Source organism: Schistocerca serialis, unplaced genomic scaffold, assembly GCF_023864345.2.
Source record: "Schistocerca serialis cubense isolate TAMUIC-IGC-003099 unplaced genomic scaffold, iqSchSeri2.2 HiC_scaffold_973, whole genome shotgun sequence".
Lineage (NCBI taxonomy): Eukaryota > Metazoa > Arthropoda > Insecta > Orthoptera > Acrididae > Schistocerca > Schistocerca serialis.
In genome coordinates, this window is record NW_026048599.1 from 1 (window position 1) to 18,959 (window position 18,959).

An 18,959-nucleotide genomic window follows, 5' to 3' on the forward strand; every position below is an offset into this window, starting at 1 on the left:
TGACGTGTAGCAATTGATGAGCTAACGCAAGTCGAATGTTTTACCGTGTGTATCTCCTAGATACTGCCTCTCATACGGTGGAGAGGCTCACTCCTTCTTGTGTCTCGTTCTCTGCACACGAGTTGCCCCTGGCATCGATATAGCACGGGTTTTCTAGCGCCAGCGCGGCGTCACGTGAAGTCAGCGAAGTGAATATTACACGAGTCGAGTCGACATGTTTGCTTGTTACGATGATGGAAGCAGAAGAAATGTGTGTGGGACTTCACTGCATCGGCTGCTCGCCTTTCAGCGTCCCTGTGTCTTATCAGACGAAGGTGACTGTGAAATTGGCAACGAGGCAGAGGTTAACAAACACATGCAAACAGGAACGTTCAATGTCAGCCGAAATAGCTCAGTTGGGAGAGCGTTAGACTGAAGATCTAAAGGTCCCTGGTTCGATCCCGGGTTTCGGCAGGTATTCGTTTTGATGCGACGCCAATGGAATGGCTCTGCGTTGGTGATAATGCAACTACCGCTGACAACAAAAATGACTCTCTCCTGTAGCTGTTCTGGTTGTCTAGTGCATGCCATATGAGGAACTCACTAGACAACTAACTCCCTTAGAAGCAAAAGAATCAAAAAAGTCCTACCGACTGCGTTCCTTTTTCTGTGTCAGGTGGTGAAGAACGTTTTCAACGGAACCGTGAAACGAGCGAAAACGTGGGAAACATTGCATTCGAAATGCTTGCGAATTTTCCAATTGCCCAGTGAGTGTCGACAAAATATGTAAATTCTCTGCTCCAACGTATGAGACGCAACGACTCCTGCAATTTGTTGTTGCATCGTGTGTCAGCAGTCTTCGATAGTGTGTTACGAGCTTAGTGCGATAAGTCTGCAGACAGCATTTAGGCGACGTTTTATTAGTAACGGCCCCATGCAGCGATTGCACAACAGTAAACGACATGAGTCAATGTATAGTTGTGCATCGTGAGAGGTATCACAGCGTCGTGTGAGCCCGGATAGCTCAGTCGGTAGAGCATTAGGCTTTTAACCTAAGGGTCCAGGGTTCAAGTCCCTGTCCGGGCGGAAATTTTAATACTTTGGTAGCGATTCGTCTGGTAGCGGTGGAAACGCTACGGAAAATAATGAAGCTACGCCGTTTTCTGACACCACAGTGCTTTAAACGGTAGCAGTTGCATGTGTCGGGACAACACCGCGCTACCAGCAGTCGTGGCCGAGTGGTTAAGGCGTCTGACTCGAAATCAGATTCCCTCTGGGAGCGTAGGTTCGAATCCTACCGGCTGCGTGCGATTTTGCGTAAAGAGGAGCAAAAATTTTCGCACACATGTGACATGCGTGGGCGAATGCGGGTGCAAACCAGTGACGCCATTCTCAACAAGACGAAAGTTTCCGTTTAAGAATACTGAGTTTCGCGACGACCGCTGCTTACTGTGGCCATCGGTTCACCTCGCACTGACGCTGGGACTGCAGAAAGCCGTCGCTGAGATCGTGAGTACACAGATGTGCTCGAAAGTGTAGGACAGAGCGAACATTCATTTCTTTTTAAGAATCGCAATTCAATCATTCGAGTGCGGCAAAGGCAGTGGTGCAGCGTTTCTTTTCTTAAGATCTCGCAGCTGCTTGGAGGTATGTCCATCGTTTTAAGACGACACAAAACTAGCGTCAGCGGTGCGTCAGTGGGAAGTCGGTGAAGTCGCCATTGGAGCCATAAGCCAGTAATTACAACACGCGAATCACTCGCACACCATGTAGCATGCACCACAACGCTCGGCCGAGGGACCGGACAGCTCAGTCGGTAGAGCGCTAGACCTTCAACCAAAGGGTCCCGGGCTCAAACCCCCGCCAGGCGAAAATTAACACACTGTCGTAACGGCTAATGGAAACCCTACAGAAAAGAGTGACGCCACGCCGCTTTCTGCCATCAGATTGCTTCTAAAGACGGCGGTTCCACTTGTCGGGAGTCGCTTCTGCCACCGGCAGTCGTGGCCGAGTGGTTAAGGCGTCTGACTTGAAATCAGATTCCCTCTGGGAGCGTAGGTTCGAGTCCTGCCGACTGCGAAAATTTTCTCGCTCTCAAAAGATGGACGTTCAGCTGCATCCTAGCAGTTGCGTCACTACTAAACACGCGCGTCACCAGCAATGTGCAGTGTTATTTGATCCAGGGCGCAGCGTTACAGTCGCGCTCAGAAGCCGCAGCTCATCTCCTCGTCTCACAGCCGCCCACCGGGTGTTAGTACAAGTGTCGCCTCACTGGGCAGTGCAGATGTGTCCATCTTAGCTTGCAGACGATGACGTGTAGCAATTGATGAGCTAACGCAAGTCGAATGTTTTACCGTGTGTATCTCCTAGATACTGCCTCTCATACGGTGGAGAGGCTCACTCCTTCTTGTGTCTCGTTCTCTGCACACGAGTTGCCCCTGGCATCGATATAGCACGGGTTTTCTAGCGCCAGCGCGGCGTCACGTGAAGTCAGCGAAGTGAATATTACACGAGTCGAGTCGACATGTTTGCTTGTTACGATGATGGAAGCAGAAGAAATGTGTGTGGGACTTCACTGCATCGGCTGCTCGCCTTTCAGCGTCCCTGTGTCTTATCAGACGAAGGTGACTGTGAAATTGGCAACGAGGCAGAGGTTAACAAACACATGCAAACAGGAACGTTCAATGTCAGCCGAAATAGCTCAGTTGGGAGAGCGTTAGACTGAAGATCTAAAGGTCCCTGGTTCGATCCCGGGTTTCGGCAGGTATTCGTTTTGATGCGACGCCAATGGAATGGCTCTGCGTTGGTGATAATGCAACTACCGCTGACAACAAAAATGACTCTCTCCTGTAGCTGTTCTGGTTGTCTAGTGCATGCCATATGAGGAACTCACTAGACAACTAACTCCCTTAGAAGCAAAAGAATCAAAAAAGTCCTACCGACTGCGTTCCTTTTTCTGTGTCAGGTGGTGAAGAACGTTTTCAACGGAACCGTGAAACGAGCGAAAACGTGGGAAACATTGCATTCGAAATGCTTGCGAATTTTCCAATTGCCCAGTGAGTGTCGACAAAATATGTAAATTCTCTGCTCCAACGTATGAGACGCAACGACTCCTGCAATTTGTTGTTGCATCGTGTGTCAGCAGTCTTCGATAGTGTGTTACGAGCTTAGTGCGATAAGTCTGCAGACAGCATTTAGGCGACGTTTTATTAGTAACGGCCCCATGCAGCGATTGCACAACAGTAAACGACATGAGTCAATGTATAGTTGTGCATCGTGAGAGGTATCACAGCGTCGTGTGAGCCCGGATAGCTCAGTCGGTAGAGCATTAGGCTTTTAACCTAAGGGTCCAGGGTTCAAGTCCCTGTCCGGGCGGAAATTTTAATACTTTGGTAGCGATTCGTCTGGTAGCGGTGGAAACGCTACGGAAAATAATGAAGCTACGCCGTTTTCTGACACCACAGTGCTTTAAACGGTAGCAGTTGCATGTGTCGGGACAACACCGCGCTACCAGCAGTCGTGGCCGAGTGGTTAAGGCGTCTGACTCGAAATCAGATTCCCTCTGGGAGCGTAGGTTCGAATCCTACCGGCTGCGTGCGATTTTGCGTAAAGAGGAGCAAAAATTTTCGCACACATGTGACATGCGTGGGCGAATGCGGGTGCAAACCAGTGACGCCATTCTCAACAAGACGAAAGTTTCCGTTTAAGAATACTGAGTTTCGCGACGACCGCTGCTTACTGTGGCCATCGGTTCACCTCGCACTGACGCTGGGACTGCAGAAAGCCGTCGCTGAGATCGTGAGTACACAGATGTGCTCGAAAGTGTAGGACAGAGCGAACATTCATTTCTTTTTAAGAATCGCAATTCAATCATTCGAGTGCGGCAAAGGCAGTGGTGCAGCGTTTCTTTTCTTAAGATCTCGCAGCTGCTTGGAGGTATGTCCATCGTTTTAAGACGACACAAAACTAGCGTCAGCGGTGCGTCAGTGGGAAGTCGGTGAAGTCGCCATTGGAGCCATAAGCCAGTAATTACAACACGCGAATCACTCGCACACCATGTAGCATGCACCACAACGCTCGGCCGAGGGACCGGACAGCTCAGTCGGTAGAGCGCTAGACCTTCAACCAAAGGGTCCCGGGCTCAAACCCCCGCCAGGCGAAAATTAACACACTGTCGTAACGGCTAATGGAAACCCTACAGAAAAGAGTGACGCCACGCCGCTTTCTGCCATCAGATTGCTTCTAAAGACGGCGGTTCCACTTGTCGGGAGTCGCTTCTGCCACCGGCAGTCGTGGCCGAGTGGTTAAGGCGTCTGACTTGAAATCAGATTCCCTCTGGGAGCGTAGGTTCGAGTCCTGCCGACTGCGAAAATTTTCTCGCTCTCAAAAGATGGACGTTCAGCTGCATCCTAGCAGTTGCGTCACTACTAAACACGCGCGTCACCAGCAATGTGCAGTGTTATTTGATCCAGGGCGCAGCGTTACAGTCGCGCTCAGAAGCCGCAGCTCATCTCCTCGTCTCACAGCCGCCCACCGGGTGTTAGTACAAGTGTCGCCTCACTGGGCAGTGCAGATGTGTCCATCTTAGCTTGCAGACGATGACGTGTAGCAATTGATGAGCTAACGCAAGTCGAATGTTTTACCGTGTGTATCTCCTAGATACTGCCTCTCATACGGTGGAGAGGCTCACTCCTTCTTGTGTCTCGTTCTCTGCACACGAGTTGCCCCTGGCATCGATATAGCACGGGTTTTCTAGCGCCAGCGCGGCGTCACGTGAAGTCAGCGAAGTGAATATTACACGAGTCGAGTCGACATGTTTGCTTGTTACGATGATGGAAGCAGAAGAAATGTGTGTGGGACTTCACTGCATCGGCTGCTCGCCTTTCAGCGTCCCTGTGTCTTATCAGACGAAGGTGACTGTGAAATTGGCAACGAGGCAGAGGTTAACAAACACATGCAAACAGGAACGTTCAATGTCAGCCGAAATAGCTCAGTTGGGAGAGCGTTAGACTGAAGATCTAAAGGTCCCTGGTTCGATCCCGGGTTTCGGCAGGTATTCGTTTTGATGCGACGCCAATGGAATGGCTCTGCGTTGGTGATAATGCAACTACCGCTGACAACAAAAATGACTCTCTCCTGTAGCTGTTCTGGTTGTCTAGTGCATGCCATAAGAGGAACTCACTAGACAACTAACTCCCTTAGAAGCAAAAGAATCAAAAAAGTCCTACCGACTGCGTTCCTTTTTCTGTGTCAGGTGGTGAAGAACGTTTTCAACGGAACCGTGAAACGAGCGAAAACGTGGGAAACATTGCATTCGAAATGCTTGCGAATTTTCCAATTGCCCAGTGAGTGTCGACAAAATATGTAAATTCTCTGCTCCAACGTATGAGACGCAACGACTCCTGCAATTTGTTGTTGCATCGTGTGTCAGCAGTCTTCGATAGTGTGTTACGAGCTTAGTGCGATAAGTCTGCAGACAGCATTTAGGCGACGTTTTATTAGTAACGGCCCCATGCAGCGATTGCACAACAGTAAACGACATGAGTCAATGTATAGTTGTGCATCGTGAGAGGTATCACAGCGTCGTGTGAGCCCGGATAGCTCAGTCGGTAGAGCATTAGGCTTTTAACCTAAGGGTCCAGGGTTCAAGTCCCTGTCCGGGCGGAAATTTTAATACTTTGGTAGCGATTCGTCTGGTAGCGGTGGAAACGCTACGGAAAATAATGAAGCTACGCCGTTTTCTGACACCACAGTGCTTTAAACGGTAGCAGTTGCATGTGTCGGGACAACACCGCGCTACCAGCAGTCGTGGCCGAGTGGTTAAGGCGTCTGACTCGAAATCAGATTCCCTCTGGGAGCGTAGGTTCGAATCCTACCGGCTGCGTGCGATTTTGCGTAAAGAGGAGCAAAAATTTTCGCACACATGTGACATGCGTGGGCGAATGCGGGTGCAAACCAGTGACGCCATTCTCAACAAGACGAAAGTTTCCGTTTAAGAATACTGAGTTTCGCGACGACCGCTGCTTACTGTGGCCATCGGTTCACCTCGCACTGACGCTGGGACTGCAGAAAGCCGTCGCTGAGATCGTGAGTACACAGATGTGCTCGAAAGTGTAGGACAGAGCGAACATTCATTTCTTTTTAAGAATCGCAATTCAATCATTCGAGTGCGGCAAAGGCAGTGGTGCAGCGTTTCTTTTCTTAAGATCTCGCAGCTGCTTGGAGGTATGTCCATCGTTTTAAGACGACACAAAACTAGCGTCAGCGGTGCGTCAGTGGGAAGTCGGTGAAGTCGCCATTGGAGCCATAAGCCAGTAATTACAACACGCGAATCACTCGCACACCATGTAGCATGCACCACAACGCTCGGCCGAGGGACCGGACAGCTCAGTCGGTAGAGCGCTAGACCTTCAACCAAAGGGTCCCGGGCTCAAACCCCCGCCAGGCGAAAATTAACACACTGTCGTAACGGCTAATGGAAACCCTACAGAAAAGAGTGACGCCACGCCGCTTTCTGCCATCAGATTGCTTCTAAAGACGGCGGTTCCACTTGTCGGGAGTCGCTTCTGCCACCGGCAGTCGTGGCCGAGTGGTTAAGGCGTCTGACTTGAAATCAGATTCCCTCTGGGAGCGTAGGTTCGAGTCCTGCCGACTGCGAAAATTTTCTCGCTCTCAAAAGATGGACGTTCAGCTGCATCCTAGCAGTTGCGTCACTACTAAACACGCGCGTCACCAGCAATGTGCAGTGTTATTTGATCCAGGGCGCAGCGTTACAGTCGCGCTCAGAAGCCGCAGCTCATCTCCTCGTCTCACAGCCGCCCACCGGGTGTTAGTACAAGTGTCGCCTCACTGGGCAGTGCAGATGTGTCCATCTTAGCTTGCAGACGATGACGTGTAGCAATTGATGAGCTAACGCAAGTCGAATGTTTTACCGTGTGTATCTCCTAGATACTGCCTCTCATACGGTGGAGAGGCTCACTCCTTCTTGTGTCTCGTTCTCTGCACACGAGTTGCCCCTGGCATCGATATAGCACGGGTTTTCTAGCGCCAGCGCGGCGTCACGTGAAGTCAGCGAAGTGAATATTACACGAGTCGAGTCGACATGTTTGCTTGTTACGATGATGGAAGCAGAAGAAATGTGTGTGGGACTTCACTGCATCGGCTGCTCGCCTTTCAGCGTCCCTGTGTCTTATCAGACGAAGGTGACTGTGAAATTGGCAACGAGGCAGAGGTTAACAAACACATGCAAACAGGAACGTTCAATGTCAGCCGAAATAGCTCAGTTGGGAGAGCGTTAGACTGAAGATCTAAAGGTCCCTGGTTCGATCCCGGGTTTCGGCAGGTATTCGTTTTGATGCGACGCCAATGGAATGGCTCTGCGTTGGTGATAATGCAACTACCGCTGACAACAAAAATGACTCTCTCCTGTAGCTGTTCTGGTTGTCTAGTGCATGCCATAAGAGGAACTCACTAGACAACTAACTCCCTTAGAAGCAAAAGAATCAAAAAAGTCCTACCGACTGCGTTCCTTTTTCTGTGTCAGGTGGTGAAGAACGTTTTCAACGGAACCGTGAAACGAGCGAAAACGTGGGAAACATTGCATTCGAAATGCTTGCGAATTTTCCAATTGCCCAGTGAGTGTCGACAAAATATGTAAATTCTCTGCTCCAACGTATGAGACGCAACGACTCCTGCAATTTGTTGTTGCATCGTGTGTCAGCAGTCTTCGATAGTGTGTTACGAGCTTAGTGCGATAAGTCTGCAGACAGCATTTAGGCGACGTTTTATTAGTAACGGCCCCATGCAGCGATTGCACAACAGTAAACGACATGAGTCAATGTATAGTTGTGCATCGTGAGAGGTATCACAGCGTCGTGTGAGCCCGGATAGCTCAGTCGGTAGAGCATTAGGCTTTTAACCTAAGGGTCCAGGGTTCAAGTCCCTGTCCGGGCGGAAATTTTAATACTTTGGTAGCGATTCGTCTGGTAGCGGTGGAAACGCTACGGAAAATAATGAAGCTACGCCGTTTTCTGACACCACAGTGCTTTAAACGGTAGCAGTTGCATGTGTCGGGACAACACCGCGCTACCAGCAGTCGTGGCCGAGTGGTTAAGGCGTCTGACTCGAAATCAGATTCCCTCTGGGAGCGTAGGTTCGAATCCTACCGGCTGCGTGCGATTTTGCGTAAAGAGGAGCAAAAATTTTCGCACACATGTGACATGCGTGGGCGAATGCGGGTGCAAACCAGTGACGCCATTCTCAACAAGACGAAAGTTTCCGTTTAAGAATACTGAGTTTCGCGACGACCGCTGCTTACTGTGGCCATCGGTTCACCTCGCACTGACGCTGGGACTGCAGAAAGCCGTCGCTGAGATCGTGAGTACACAGATGTGCTCGAAAGTGTAGGACAGAGCGAACATTCATTTCTTTTTAAGAATCGCAATTCAATCATTCGAGTGCGGCAAAGGCAGTGGTGCAGCGTTTCTTTTCTTAAGATCTCGCAGCTGCTTGGAGGTATGTCCATCGTTTTAAGACGACACAAAACTAGCGTCAGCGGTGCGTCAGTGGGAAGTCGGTGAAGTCGCCATTGGAGCCATAAGCCAGTAATTACAACACGCGAATCACTCGCACACCATGTAGCATGCACCACAACGCTCGGCCGAGGGACCGGACAGCTCAGTCGGTAGAGCGCTAGACCTTCAACCAAAGGGTCCCGGGCTCAAACCCCCGCCAGGCGAAAATTAACACACTGTCGTAACGGCTAATGGAAACCCTACAGAAAAGAGTGACGCCACGCCGCTTTCTGCCATCAGATTGCTTCTAAAGACGGCGGTTCCACTTGTCGGGAGTCGCTTCTGCCACCGGCAGTCGTGGCCGAGTGGTTAAGGCGTCTGACTTGAAATCAGATTCCCTCTGGGAGCGTAGGTTCGAGTCCTGCCGACTGCGAAAATTTTCTCGCTCTCAAAAGATGGACGTTCAGCTGCATCCTAGCAGTTGCGTCACTACTAAACACGCGCGTCACCAGCAATGTGCAGTGTTATTTGATCCAGGGCGCAGCGTTACAGTCGCGCTCAGAAGCCGCAGCTCATCTCCTCGTCTCACAGCCGCCCACCGGGTGTTAGTACAAGTGTCGCCTCACTGGGCAGTGCAGATGTGTCCATCTTAGCTTGCAGACGATGACGTGTAGCAATTGATGAGCTAACGCAAGTCGAATGTTTTACCGTGTGTATCTCCTAGATACTGCCTCTCATACGGTGGAGAGGCTCACTCCTTCTTGTGTCTCGTTCTCTGCACACGAGTTGCCCCTGGCATCGATATAGCACGGGTTTTCTAGCGCCAGCGCGGCGTCACGTGAAGTCAGCGAAGTGAATATTACACGAGTCGAGTCGACATGTTTGCTTGTTACGATGATGGAAGCAGAAGAAATGTGTGTGGGACTTCACTGCATCGGCTGCTCGCCTTTCAGCGTCCCTGTGTCTTATCAGACGAAGGTGACTGTGAAATTGGCAACGAGGCAGAGGTTAACAAACACATGCAAACAGGAACGTTCAATGTCAGCCGAAATAGCTCAGTTGGGAGAGCGTTAGACTGAAGATCTAAAGGTCCCTGGTTCGATCCCGGGTTTCGGCAGGTATTCGTTTTGATGCGACGCCAATGGAATGGCTCTGCGTTGGTGATAATGCAACTACCGCTGACAACAAAAATGACTCTCTCCTGTAGCTGTTCTGGTTGTCTAGTGCATGCCATAAGAGGAACTCACTAGACAACTAACTCCCTTAGAAGCAAAAGAATCAAAAAAGTCCTACCGACTGCGTTCCTTTTTCTGTGTCAGGTGGTGAAGAACGTTTTCAACGGAACCGTGAAACGAGCGAAAACGTGGGAAACATTGCATTCGAAATGCTTGCGAATTTTCCAATTGCCCAGTGAGTGTCGACAAAATATGTAAATTCTCTGCTCCAACGTATGAGACGCAACGACTCCTGCAATTTGTTGTTGCATCGTGTGTCAGCAGTCTTCGATAGTGTGTTACGAGCTTAGTGCGATAAGTCTGCAGACAGCATTTAGGCGACGTTTTATTAGTAACGGCCCCATGCAGCGATTGCACAACAGTAAACGACATGAGTCAATGTATAGTTGTGCATCGTGAGAGGTATCACAGCGTCGTGTGAGCCCGGATAGCTCAGTCGGTAGAGCATTAGGCTTTTAACCTAAGGGTCCAGGGTTCAAGTCCCTGTCCGGGCGGAAATTTTAATACTTTGGTAGCGATTCGTCTGGTAGCGGTGGAAACGCTACGGAAAATAATGAAGCTACGCCGTTTTCTGACACCACAGTGCTTTAAACGGTAGCAGTTGCATGTGTCGGGACAACACCGCGCTACCAGCAGTCGTGGCCGAGTGGTTAAGGCGTCTGACTCGAAATCAGATTCCCTCTGGGAGCGTAGGTTCGAATCCTACCGGCTGCGTGCGATTTTGCGTAAAGAGGAGCAAAAATTTTCGCACACATGTGACATGCGTGGGCGAATGCGGGTGCAAACCAGTGACGCCATTCTCAACAAGACGAAAGTTTCCGTTTAAGAATACTGAGTTTCGCGACGACCGCTGCTTACTGTGGCCATCGGTTCACCTCGCACTGACGCTGGGACTGCAGAAAGCCGTCGCTGAGATCGTGAGTACACAGATGTGCTCGAAAGTGTAGGACAGAGCGAACATTCATTTCTTTTTAAGAATCGCAATTCAATCATTCGAGTGCGGCAAAGGCAGTGGTGCAGCGTTTCTTTTCTTAAGATCTCGCAGCTGCTTGGAGGTATGTCCATCGTTTTAAGACGACACAAAACTAGCGTCAGCGGTGCGTCAGTGGGAAGTCGGTGAAGTCGCCATTGGAGCCATAAGCCAGTAATTACAACACGCGAATCACTCGCACACCATGTAGCATGCACCACAACGCTCGGCCGAGGGACCGGACAGCTCAGTCGGTAGAGCGCTAGACCTTCAACCAAAGGGTCCCGGGCTCAAACCCCCGCCAGGCGAAAATTAACACACTGTCGTAACGGCTAATGGAAACCCTACAGAAAAGAGTGACGCCACGCCGCTTTCTGCCATCAGATTGCTTCTAAAGACGGCGGTTCCACTTGTCGGGAGTCGCTTCTGCCACCGGCAGTCGTGGCCGAGTGGTTAAGGCGTCTGACTTGAAATCAGATTCCCTCTGGGAGCGTAGGTTCGAGTCCTGCCGACTGCGAAAATTTTCTCGCTCTCAAAAGATGGACGTTCAGCTGCATCCTAGCAGTTGCGTCACTACTAAACACGCGCGTCACCAGCAATGTGCAGTGTTATTTGATCCAGGGCGCAGCGTTACAGTCGCGCTCAGAAGCCGCAGCTCATCTCCTCGTCTCACAGCCGCCCACCGGGTGTTAGTACAAGTGTCGCCTCACTGGGCAGTGCAGATGTGTCCATCTTAGCTTGCAGACGATGACGTGTAGCAATTGATGAGCTAACGCAAGTCGAATGTTTTACCGTGTGTATCTCCTAGATACTGCCTCTCATACGGTGGAGAGGCTCACTCCTTCTTGTGTCTCGTTCTCTGCACACGAGTTGCCCCTGGCATCGATATAGCACGGGTTTTCTAGCGCCAGCGCGGCGTCACGTGAAGTCAGCGAAGTGAATATTACACGAGTCGAGTCGACATGTTTGCTTGTTACGATGATGGAAGCAGAAGAAATGTGTGTGGGACTTCACTGCATCGGCTGCTCGCCTTTCAGCGTCCCTGTGTCTTATCAGACGAAGGTGACTGTGAAATTGGCAACGAGGCAGAGGTTAACAAACACATGCAAACAGGAACGTTCAATGTCAGCCGAAATAGCTCAGTTGGGAGAGCGTTAGACTGAAGATCTAAAGGTCCCTGGTTCGATCCCGGGTTTCGGCAGGTATTCGTTTTGATGCGACGCCAATGGAATGGCTCTGCGTTGGTGATAATGCAACTACCGCTGACAACAAAAATGACTCTCTCCTGTAGCTGTTCTGGTTGTCTAGTGCATGCCATAAGAGGAACTCACTAGACAACTAACTCCCTTAGAAGCAAAAGAATCAAAAAAGTCCTACCGACTGCGTTCCTTTTTCTGTGTCAGGTGGTGAAGAACGTTTTCAACGGAACCGTGAAACGAGCGAAAACGTGGGAAACATTGCATTCGAAATGCTTGCGAATTTTCCAATTGCCCAGTGAGTGTCGACAAAATATGTAAATTCTCTGCTCCAACGTATGAGACGCAACGACTCCTGCAATTTGTTGTTGCATCGTGTGTCAGCAGTCTTCGATAGTGTGTTACGAGCTTAGTGCGATAAGTCTGCAGACAGCATTTAGGCGACGTTTTATTAGTAACGGCCCCATGCAGCGATTGCACAACAGTAAACGACATGAGTCAATGTATAGTTGTGCATCGTGAGAGGTATCACAGCGTCGTGTGAGCCCGGATAGCTCAGTCGGTAGAGCATTAGGCTTTTAACCTAAGGGTCCAGGGTTCAAGTCCCTGTCCGGGCGGAAATTTTAATACTTTGGTAGCGATTCGTCTGGTAGCGGTGGAAACGCTACGGAAAATAATGAAGCTACGCCGTTTTCTGACACCACAGTGCTTTAAACGGTAGCAGTTGCATGTGTCGGGACAACACCGCGCTACCAGCAGTCGTGGCCGAGTGGTTAAGGCGTCTGACTCGAAATCAGATTCCCTCTGGGAGCGTAGGTTCGAATCCTACCGGCTGCGTGCGATTTTGCGTAAAGAGGAGCAAAAATTTTCGCACACATGTGACATGCGTGGGCGAATGCGGGTGCAAACCAGTGACGCCATTCTCAACAAGACGAAAGTTTCCGTTTAAGAATACTGAGTTTCGCGACGACCGCTGCTTACTGTGGCCATCGGTTCACCTCGCACTGACGCTGGGACTGCAGAAAGCCGTCGCTGAGATCGTGAGTACACAGATGTGCTCGAAAGTGTAGGACAGAGCGAACATTCATTTCTTTTTAAGAATCGCAATTCAATCATTCGAGTGCGGCAAAGGCAGTGGTGCAGCGTTTCTTTTCTTAAGATCTCGCAGCTGCTTGGAGGTATGTCCATCGTTTTAAGACGACACAAAACTAGCGTCAGCGGTGCGTCAGTGGGAAGTCGGTGAAGTCGCCATTGGAGCCATAAGCCAGTAATTACAACACGCGAATCACTCGCACACCATGTAGCATGCACCACAACGCTCGGCCGAGGGACCGGACAGCTCAGTCGGTAGAGCGCTAGACCTTCAACCAAAGGGTCCCGGGCTCAAACCCCCGCCAGGCGAAAATTAACACACTGTCGTAACGGCTAATGGAAACCCTACAGAAAAGAGTGACGCCACGCCGCTTTCTGCCATCAGATTGCTTCTAAAGACGGCGGTTCCACTTGTCGGGAGTCGCTTCTGCCACCGGCAGTCGTGGCCGAGTGGTTAAGGCGTCTGACTTGAAATCAGATTCCCTCTGGGAGCGTAGGTTCGAGTCCTGCCGACTGCGAAAATTTTCTCGCTCTCAAAAGATGGACGTTCAGCTGCATCCTAGCAGTTGCGTCACTACTAAACACGCGCGTCACCAGCAATGTGCAGTGTTATTTGATCCAGGGCGCAGCGTTACAGTCGCGCTCAGAAGCCGCAGCTCATCTCCTCGTCTCACAGCCGCCCACCGGGTGTTAGTACAAGTGTCGCCTCACTGGGCAGTGCAGATGTGTCCATCTTAGCTTGCAGACGATGACGTGTAGCAATTGATGAGCTAACGCAAGTCGAATGTTTTACCGTGTGTATCTCCTAGATACTGCCTCTCATACGGTGGAGAGGCTCACTCCTTCTTGTGTCTCGTTCTCTGCACACGAGTTGCCCCTGGCATCGATATAGCACGGGTTTTCTAGCGCCAGCGCGGCGTCACGTGAAGTCAGCGAAGTGAATATTACACGAGTCGAGTCGACATGTTTGCTTGTTACGATGATGGAAGCAGAAGAAATGTGTGTGGGACTTCACTGCATCGGCTGCTCGCCTTTCAGCGTCCCTGTGTCTTATCAGACGAAGGTGACTGTGAAATTGGCAACGAGGCAGAGGTTAACAAACACATGCAAACAGGAACGTTCAATGTCAGCCGAAATAGCTCAGTTGGGAGAGCGTTAGACTGAAGATCTAAAGGTCCCTGGTTCGATCCCGGGTTTCGGCAGGTATTCGTTTTGATGCGACGCCAATGGAATGGCTCTGCGTTGGTGATAATGCAACTACCGCTGACAACAAAAATGACTCTCTCCTGTAGCTGTTCTGGTTGTCTAGTGCATGCCATAAGAGGAACTCACTAGACAACTAACTCCCTTAGAAGCAAAAGAATCAAAAAAGTCCTACCGACTGCGTTCCTTTTTCTGTGTCAGGTGGTGAAGAACGTTTTCAACGGAACCGTGAAACGAGCGAAAACGTGGGAAACATTGCATTCGAAATGCTTGCGAATTTTCCAATTGCCCAGTGAGTGTCGACAAAATATGTAAATTCTCTGCTCCAACGTATGAGACGCAACGACTCCTGCAATTTGTTGTTGCATCGTGTGTCAGCAGTCTTCGATAGTGTGTTACGAGCTTAGTGCGATAAGTCTGCAGACAGCATTTAGGCGACGTTTTATTAGTAACGGCCCCATGCAGCGATTGCACAACAGTAAACGACATGAGTCAATGTATAGTTGTGCATCGTGAGAGGTATCACAGCGTCGTGTGAGCCCGGATAGCTCAGTCGGTAGAGCATTAGGCTTTTAACCTAAGGGTCCAGGGTTCAAGTCCCTGTCCGGGCGGAAATTTTAATACTTTGGTAGCGATTCGTCTGGTAGCGGTGGAAACGCTACGGAAAATAATGAAGCTACGCCGTTTTCTGACACCACAGTGCTTTAAACGGTAGCAGTTGCATGTGTCGGGACAACACCGCGCTACCAGCAGTCGTGGCCGAGTGGTTAAGGCGTCTGACTCGAAATCAGATTCCCTCTGGGAGCGTAGGTTCGAATCCTACCGGCTGCGTGCGATTTTGCGTAAAGAGGAGCAAAAATTTTCGCACACATGTGACATGCGTGGGCGAATGCGGGTGCAAACCAGTGACGCCATTCTCAACAAGACGAAAGTTTCCGTTTAAGAATACTGAGTTTCGCGACGACCGCTGCTTACTGTGGCCATCGGTTCACCTCGCACTGACGCTGGGACTGCAGAAAGCCGTCGCTGAGATCGTGAGTACACAGATGTGCTCGAAAGTGTAGGACAGAGCGAACATTCATTTCTTTTTAAGAATCGCAATTCAATCATTCGAGTGCGGCAAAGGCAGTGGTGCAGCGTTTCTTTTCTTAAGATCTCGCAGCTGCTTGGAGGTATGTCCATCGTTTTAAGACGACACAAAACTAGCGTCAGCGGTGCGTCAGTGGGAAGTCGGTGAAGTCGCCATTGGAGCCATAAGCCAGTAATTACAACACGCGAATCACTCGCACACCATGTAGCATGCACCACAACGCTCGGCCGAGGGACCGGACAGCTCAGTCGGTAGAGCGCTAGACCTTCAACCAAAGGGTCCCGGGCTCAAACCCCCGCCAGGCGAAAATTAACACACTGTCGTAACGGCTAATGGAAACCCTACAGAAAAGAGTGACGCCACGCCGCTTTCTGCCATCAGATTGCTTCTAAAGACGGCGGTTCCACTTGTCGGGAGTCGCTTCTGCCACCGGCAGTCGTGGCCGAGTGGTTAAGGCGTCTGACTTGAAATCAGATTCCCTCTGGGAGCGTAGGTTCGAGTCCTGCCGACTGCGAAAATTTTCTCGCTCTCAAAAGATGGACGTTCAGCTGCATCCTAGCAGTTGCGTCACTACTAAACACGCGCGTCACCAGCAATGTGCAGTGTTATTTGATCCAGGGCGCAGCGTTACAGTCGCGCTCAGAAGCCGCAGCTCATCTCCTCGTCTCACAGCCGCCCACCGGGTGTTAGTACAAGTGTCGCCTCACTGGGCAGTGCAGATGTGTCCATCTTAGCTTGCAGACGATGACGTGTAGCAATTGATGAGCTAACGCAAGTCGAATGTTTTACCGTGTGTATCTCCTAGATACTGCCTCTCATACGGTGGAGAGGCTCACTCCTTCTTGTGTCTCGTTCTCTGCACACGAGTTGCCCCTGGCATCGATATAGCACGGGTTTTCTAGCGCCAGCGCGGCGTCACGTGAAGTCAGCGAAGTGAATATTACACGAGTCGAGTCGACATGTTTGCTTGTTACGATGATGGAAGCAGAAGAAATGTGTGTGGGACTTCACTGCATCGGCTGCTCGCCTTTCAGCGTCCCTGTGTCTTATCAGACGAAGGTGACTGTGAAATTGGCAACGAGGCAGAGGTTAACAAACACATGCAAACAGGAACGTTCAATGTCAGCCGAAATAGCTCAGTTGGGAGAGCGTTAGACTGAAGATCTAAAGGTCCCTGGTTCGATCCCGGGTTTCGGCAGGTATTCGTTTTGATGCGACGCCAATGGAATGGCTCTGCGTTGGTGATAATGCAACTACCGCTGACAACAAAAATGACTCTCTCCTGTAGCTGTTCTGGTTGTCTAGTGCATGCCATAAGAGGAACTCACTAGACAACTAACTCCCTTAGAAGCAAAAGAATCAAAAAAGTCCTACCGACTGCGTTCCTTTTTCTGTGTCAGGTGGTGAAGAACGTTTTCAACGGAACCGTGAAACGAGCGAAAACGTGGGAAACATTGCATTCGAAATGCTTGCGAATTTTCCAATTGCCCAGTGAGTGTCGACAAAATATGTAAATTCTCTGCTCCAACGTATGAGACGCAACGACTCCTGCAATTTGTTGTTGCATCGTGTGTCAGCAGTCTTCGATAGTGTGTTACGAGCTTAGTGCGATAAGTCTGCAGACAGCATTTAGGCGACGTTTTATTAGTAACGGCCCCATGCAGCGATTGCACAACAGTAAACGACATGAGTCAATGTATAGTTGTGCATCGTGAGAGGTATCACAGCGTCGTGTGAGCCCGGATAGCTCAGTCGGTAGAGCATTAGGCTTTTAACCTAAGGGTCCAGGGTTCAAGTCCCTGTCCGGGCGGAAATTTTAATACTTTGGTAGCGATTCGTCTGGTAGCGGTGGAAACGCTACGGAAAATAATGAAGCTACGCCGTTTTCTGACACCACAGTGCTTTAAACGGTAGCAGTTGCATGTGTCGGGACAACACCGCGCTACCAGCAGTCGTGGCCGAGTGGTTAAGGCGTCTGACTCGAAATCAGATTCCCTCTGGGAGCGTAGGTTCGAATCCTACCGGCTGCGTGCGATTTTGCGTAAAGAGGAGCAAAAATTTTCGCACACATGTGACATGCGTGGGCGAATGCGGGTGCAAACCAGTGACGCCATTCTCAACAAGACGAAAGTTTCCGTTTAAGAATACTGAGTTTCGCGACGACCGCTGCTTACTGTGGCCATCGGTTCACCTCGCACTGACGCTGGGACTGCAGAAAGCCGTCGCTGAGATCGTGAGTACACAGATGTGCTCGAAAGTGTAGGACAGAGCGAACATTCATTTCTTTTTAAGAATCGCAATTCAATCATTCGAGTGCGGCAAAGGCAGTGGTGCAGCGTTTCTTTTCTTAAGATCTCGCAGCTGCTTGGAGGTATGTCCATCGTTTTAAGACGACACAAAACTAGCGTCAGCGGTGCGTCAGTGGGAAGTCGGTGAAGTCGCCATTGGAGCCATAAGCCAGTAATTACAACACGCGAATCACTCGCACACCATGTAGCATGCACCACAACGCTCGGCCGAGGGACCGGACAGCTCAGTCGGTAGAGCGCTAGACCTTCAACCAAAGGGTCCCGGGCTCAAACCCCCGCCAGGCGAAAATTAACACACTGTCGTAACGGCTAATGGAAACCCTACAGAAAAGAGTGACGCCACGCCGCTTTCTGCCATCAGATTGCTTCTAAAGACGGCGGTTCCACTTGTCGGGAGTCGCTTCTGCCACCGGCAGTCGTGGCCGAGTGGTTAAGGCGTGTGACTTGAAATCAGATTCCCTCTGGGAGCGTAGGTTCGAGTCCTGCCGACTGCGAAAATTTTCTCGCTCTCAAAAGATGGACGTTCAGCTGCATCCTAGCAGTTGCGTCACTACTAAACACGCGCGTCACCAGCAATGTGCAGTGTTATTTGATCCAGGGCGCAGCGTTACAGTCGCGCTCAGAAGCCGCAGCTCATCTCCTCGTCTCACAGCCGCCCACCGGGTGTTAGTACAAGTGTCGCCTCACTGGGCAGTGCAGATGTGTCCATCTTAGCTTGCAGACGATGACGTGTAGCAATTGATGAGCTAACGCAAGTCGAATGTTTTACCGTGTGTATCTCCTAGATACTGCCTCTCATACGGTGGAGAGGCTCACTCCTTCTTGTGTCTCGTTCTCTGCACACGAGTTGCCCCTGGCATCGATATAGCACGGGTTTTCTAGCGCCAGCGCGGCGTCACGTGAAGTCAGCGAAGTGAATATTACACGAGTCGAGTCGACATGTTTGCTTGTTACGATGATGGAAGCAGAAGAAATGTGTGTGGGACTTCACTGCATCGGCTGCTCGCCTTTCAGCGTCCCTGTGTCTTATCAGACGAAGGTGACTGTGAAATTGGCAACGAGGCAGAGGTTAACAAACACATGCAAACAGGAACGTTCAATGTCAGCCGAAATAGCTCAGTTGGGAGAGCGTTAGACTGAAGATCTAAAGGTCCCTGGTTCGATCCCGGGTTTCGGCAGGTATTCGTTTTGATGCGACGCCAATGGAATGGCTCTGCGTTGGTGATAATGCAACTACCGCTGACAACAAAAATGACTCTCTCCTGTAGCTGTTCTGGTTGTCTAGTGCATGCCATAAGAGGAACTCACTAGACAACTAACTCCCTTAGAAGCAAAAGAATCAAAAAAGTCCTACCGACTGCGTTCCTTTTTC

General features: G+C 50.4%; 33 non-coding genes across 33 annotated transcripts; all 33 read left to right on the top strand.

Annotated features, from left to right (window-relative positions):
• The first annotated feature begins 380 nt into the window (after window positions 1-380).
• On the top strand, window positions 381-453 carry Trnaf-gaa (transfer RNA phenylalanine (anticodon GAA)). Its single transcript has one exon. It is a non-coding gene; the product is annotated as a tRNA-Phe (tRNA).
• A 539-nt stretch (window positions 454-992) lies between these two features.
• Trnak-uuu (transfer RNA lysine (anticodon UUU)) lies at window positions 993-1,065 on the top strand. Its single transcript has one exon. It is a non-coding gene; the product is annotated as a tRNA-Lys (tRNA).
• A 138-nt stretch (window positions 1,066-1,203) lies between these two features.
• On the top strand, window positions 1,204-1,285 carry Trnas-cga (transfer RNA serine (anticodon CGA)). Its single transcript has one exon. It is a non-coding gene; the product is annotated as a tRNA-Ser (tRNA).
• A 691-nt stretch (window positions 1,286-1,976) lies between these two features.
• Trnas-uga (transfer RNA serine (anticodon UGA)) lies at window positions 1,977-2,058 on the top strand. The gene has a single exon. It is a non-coding gene; the product is annotated as a tRNA-Ser (tRNA).
• Window positions 2,059-2,669: 611 nt separating this feature from the next.
• On the top strand, window positions 2,670-2,742 carry Trnaf-gaa (transfer RNA phenylalanine (anticodon GAA)). Its single transcript has one exon. It is a non-coding gene; the product is annotated as a tRNA-Phe (tRNA).
• A 539-nt stretch (window positions 2,743-3,281) lies between these two features.
• Trnak-uuu (transfer RNA lysine (anticodon UUU)) lies at window positions 3,282-3,354 on the top strand. The gene has a single exon. It is a non-coding gene; the product is annotated as a tRNA-Lys (tRNA).
• Window positions 3,355-3,492: 138 nt separating this feature from the next.
• On the top strand, window positions 3,493-3,574 carry Trnas-cga (transfer RNA serine (anticodon CGA)). Its single transcript has one exon. It is a non-coding gene; the product is annotated as a tRNA-Ser (tRNA).
• Window positions 3,575-4,265: 691 nt separating this feature from the next.
• Window positions 4,266-4,347, top strand: Trnas-uga (transfer RNA serine (anticodon UGA)). The gene has a single exon. It is a non-coding gene; the product is annotated as a tRNA-Ser (tRNA).
• A 611-nt stretch (window positions 4,348-4,958) lies between these two features.
• Trnaf-gaa (transfer RNA phenylalanine (anticodon GAA)) lies at window positions 4,959-5,031 on the top strand. Its single transcript has one exon. It is a non-coding gene; the product is annotated as a tRNA-Phe (tRNA).
• A 539-nt stretch (window positions 5,032-5,570) lies between these two features.
• Trnak-uuu (transfer RNA lysine (anticodon UUU)) lies at window positions 5,571-5,643 on the top strand. The gene has a single exon. It is a non-coding gene; the product is annotated as a tRNA-Lys (tRNA).
• A 138-nt stretch (window positions 5,644-5,781) lies between these two features.
• Trnas-cga (transfer RNA serine (anticodon CGA)) lies at window positions 5,782-5,863 on the top strand. The gene has a single exon. It is a non-coding gene; the product is annotated as a tRNA-Ser (tRNA).
• A 691-nt stretch (window positions 5,864-6,554) lies between these two features.
• Window positions 6,555-6,636, top strand: Trnas-uga (transfer RNA serine (anticodon UGA)). Its single transcript has one exon. It is a non-coding gene; the product is annotated as a tRNA-Ser (tRNA).
• Window positions 6,637-7,247: 611 nt separating this feature from the next.
• Trnaf-gaa (transfer RNA phenylalanine (anticodon GAA)) lies at window positions 7,248-7,320 on the top strand. Its single transcript has one exon. It is a non-coding gene; the product is annotated as a tRNA-Phe (tRNA).
• Window positions 7,321-7,859: 539 nt separating this feature from the next.
• On the top strand, window positions 7,860-7,932 carry Trnak-uuu (transfer RNA lysine (anticodon UUU)). Its single transcript has one exon. It is a non-coding gene; the product is annotated as a tRNA-Lys (tRNA).
• Window positions 7,933-8,070: 138 nt separating this feature from the next.
• Window positions 8,071-8,152, top strand: Trnas-cga (transfer RNA serine (anticodon CGA)). Its single transcript has one exon. It is a non-coding gene; the product is annotated as a tRNA-Ser (tRNA).
• Window positions 8,153-8,843: 691 nt separating this feature from the next.
• Window positions 8,844-8,925, top strand: Trnas-uga (transfer RNA serine (anticodon UGA)). The gene has a single exon. It is a non-coding gene; the product is annotated as a tRNA-Ser (tRNA).
• A 611-nt stretch (window positions 8,926-9,536) lies between these two features.
• Trnaf-gaa (transfer RNA phenylalanine (anticodon GAA)) lies at window positions 9,537-9,609 on the top strand. Its single transcript has one exon. It is a non-coding gene; the product is annotated as a tRNA-Phe (tRNA).
• Window positions 9,610-10,148: 539 nt separating this feature from the next.
• Window positions 10,149-10,221, top strand: Trnak-uuu (transfer RNA lysine (anticodon UUU)). Its single transcript has one exon. It is a non-coding gene; the product is annotated as a tRNA-Lys (tRNA).
• Window positions 10,222-10,359: 138 nt separating this feature from the next.
• Trnas-cga (transfer RNA serine (anticodon CGA)) lies at window positions 10,360-10,441 on the top strand. The gene has a single exon. It is a non-coding gene; the product is annotated as a tRNA-Ser (tRNA).
• Window positions 10,442-11,132: 691 nt separating this feature from the next.
• Window positions 11,133-11,214, top strand: Trnas-uga (transfer RNA serine (anticodon UGA)). The gene has a single exon. It is a non-coding gene; the product is annotated as a tRNA-Ser (tRNA).
• A 611-nt stretch (window positions 11,215-11,825) lies between these two features.
• Trnaf-gaa (transfer RNA phenylalanine (anticodon GAA)) lies at window positions 11,826-11,898 on the top strand. Its single transcript has one exon. It is a non-coding gene; the product is annotated as a tRNA-Phe (tRNA).
• Window positions 11,899-12,437: 539 nt separating this feature from the next.
• On the top strand, window positions 12,438-12,510 carry Trnak-uuu (transfer RNA lysine (anticodon UUU)). Its single transcript has one exon. It is a non-coding gene; the product is annotated as a tRNA-Lys (tRNA).
• Window positions 12,511-12,648: 138 nt separating this feature from the next.
• Trnas-cga (transfer RNA serine (anticodon CGA)) lies at window positions 12,649-12,730 on the top strand. Its single transcript has one exon. It is a non-coding gene; the product is annotated as a tRNA-Ser (tRNA).
• Window positions 12,731-13,421: 691 nt separating this feature from the next.
• On the top strand, window positions 13,422-13,503 carry Trnas-uga (transfer RNA serine (anticodon UGA)). Its single transcript has one exon. It is a non-coding gene; the product is annotated as a tRNA-Ser (tRNA).
• Window positions 13,504-14,114: 611 nt separating this feature from the next.
• Window positions 14,115-14,187, top strand: Trnaf-gaa (transfer RNA phenylalanine (anticodon GAA)). The gene has a single exon. It is a non-coding gene; the product is annotated as a tRNA-Phe (tRNA).
• Window positions 14,188-14,726: 539 nt separating this feature from the next.
• Window positions 14,727-14,799, top strand: Trnak-uuu (transfer RNA lysine (anticodon UUU)). Its single transcript has one exon. It is a non-coding gene; the product is annotated as a tRNA-Lys (tRNA).
• Window positions 14,800-14,937: 138 nt separating this feature from the next.
• Trnas-cga (transfer RNA serine (anticodon CGA)) lies at window positions 14,938-15,019 on the top strand. The gene has a single exon. It is a non-coding gene; the product is annotated as a tRNA-Ser (tRNA).
• A 691-nt stretch (window positions 15,020-15,710) lies between these two features.
• Window positions 15,711-15,792, top strand: Trnas-uga (transfer RNA serine (anticodon UGA)). The gene has a single exon. It is a non-coding gene; the product is annotated as a tRNA-Ser (tRNA).
• A 611-nt stretch (window positions 15,793-16,403) lies between these two features.
• Window positions 16,404-16,476, top strand: Trnaf-gaa (transfer RNA phenylalanine (anticodon GAA)). The gene has a single exon. It is a non-coding gene; the product is annotated as a tRNA-Phe (tRNA).
• Window positions 16,477-17,015: 539 nt separating this feature from the next.
• Window positions 17,016-17,088, top strand: Trnak-uuu (transfer RNA lysine (anticodon UUU)). The gene has a single exon. It is a non-coding gene; the product is annotated as a tRNA-Lys (tRNA).
• Window positions 17,089-17,226: 138 nt separating this feature from the next.
• On the top strand, window positions 17,227-17,308 carry Trnas-cga (transfer RNA serine (anticodon CGA)). The gene has a single exon. It is a non-coding gene; the product is annotated as a tRNA-Ser (tRNA).
• A 691-nt stretch (window positions 17,309-17,999) lies between these two features.
• Trnas-uga (transfer RNA serine (anticodon UGA)) lies at window positions 18,000-18,081 on the top strand. Its single transcript has one exon. It is a non-coding gene; the product is annotated as a tRNA-Ser (tRNA).
• A 611-nt stretch (window positions 18,082-18,692) lies between these two features.
• On the top strand, window positions 18,693-18,765 carry Trnaf-gaa (transfer RNA phenylalanine (anticodon GAA)). Its single transcript has one exon. It is a non-coding gene; the product is annotated as a tRNA-Phe (tRNA).
• Window positions 18,766-18,959: the final 194 nt, after the last annotated feature.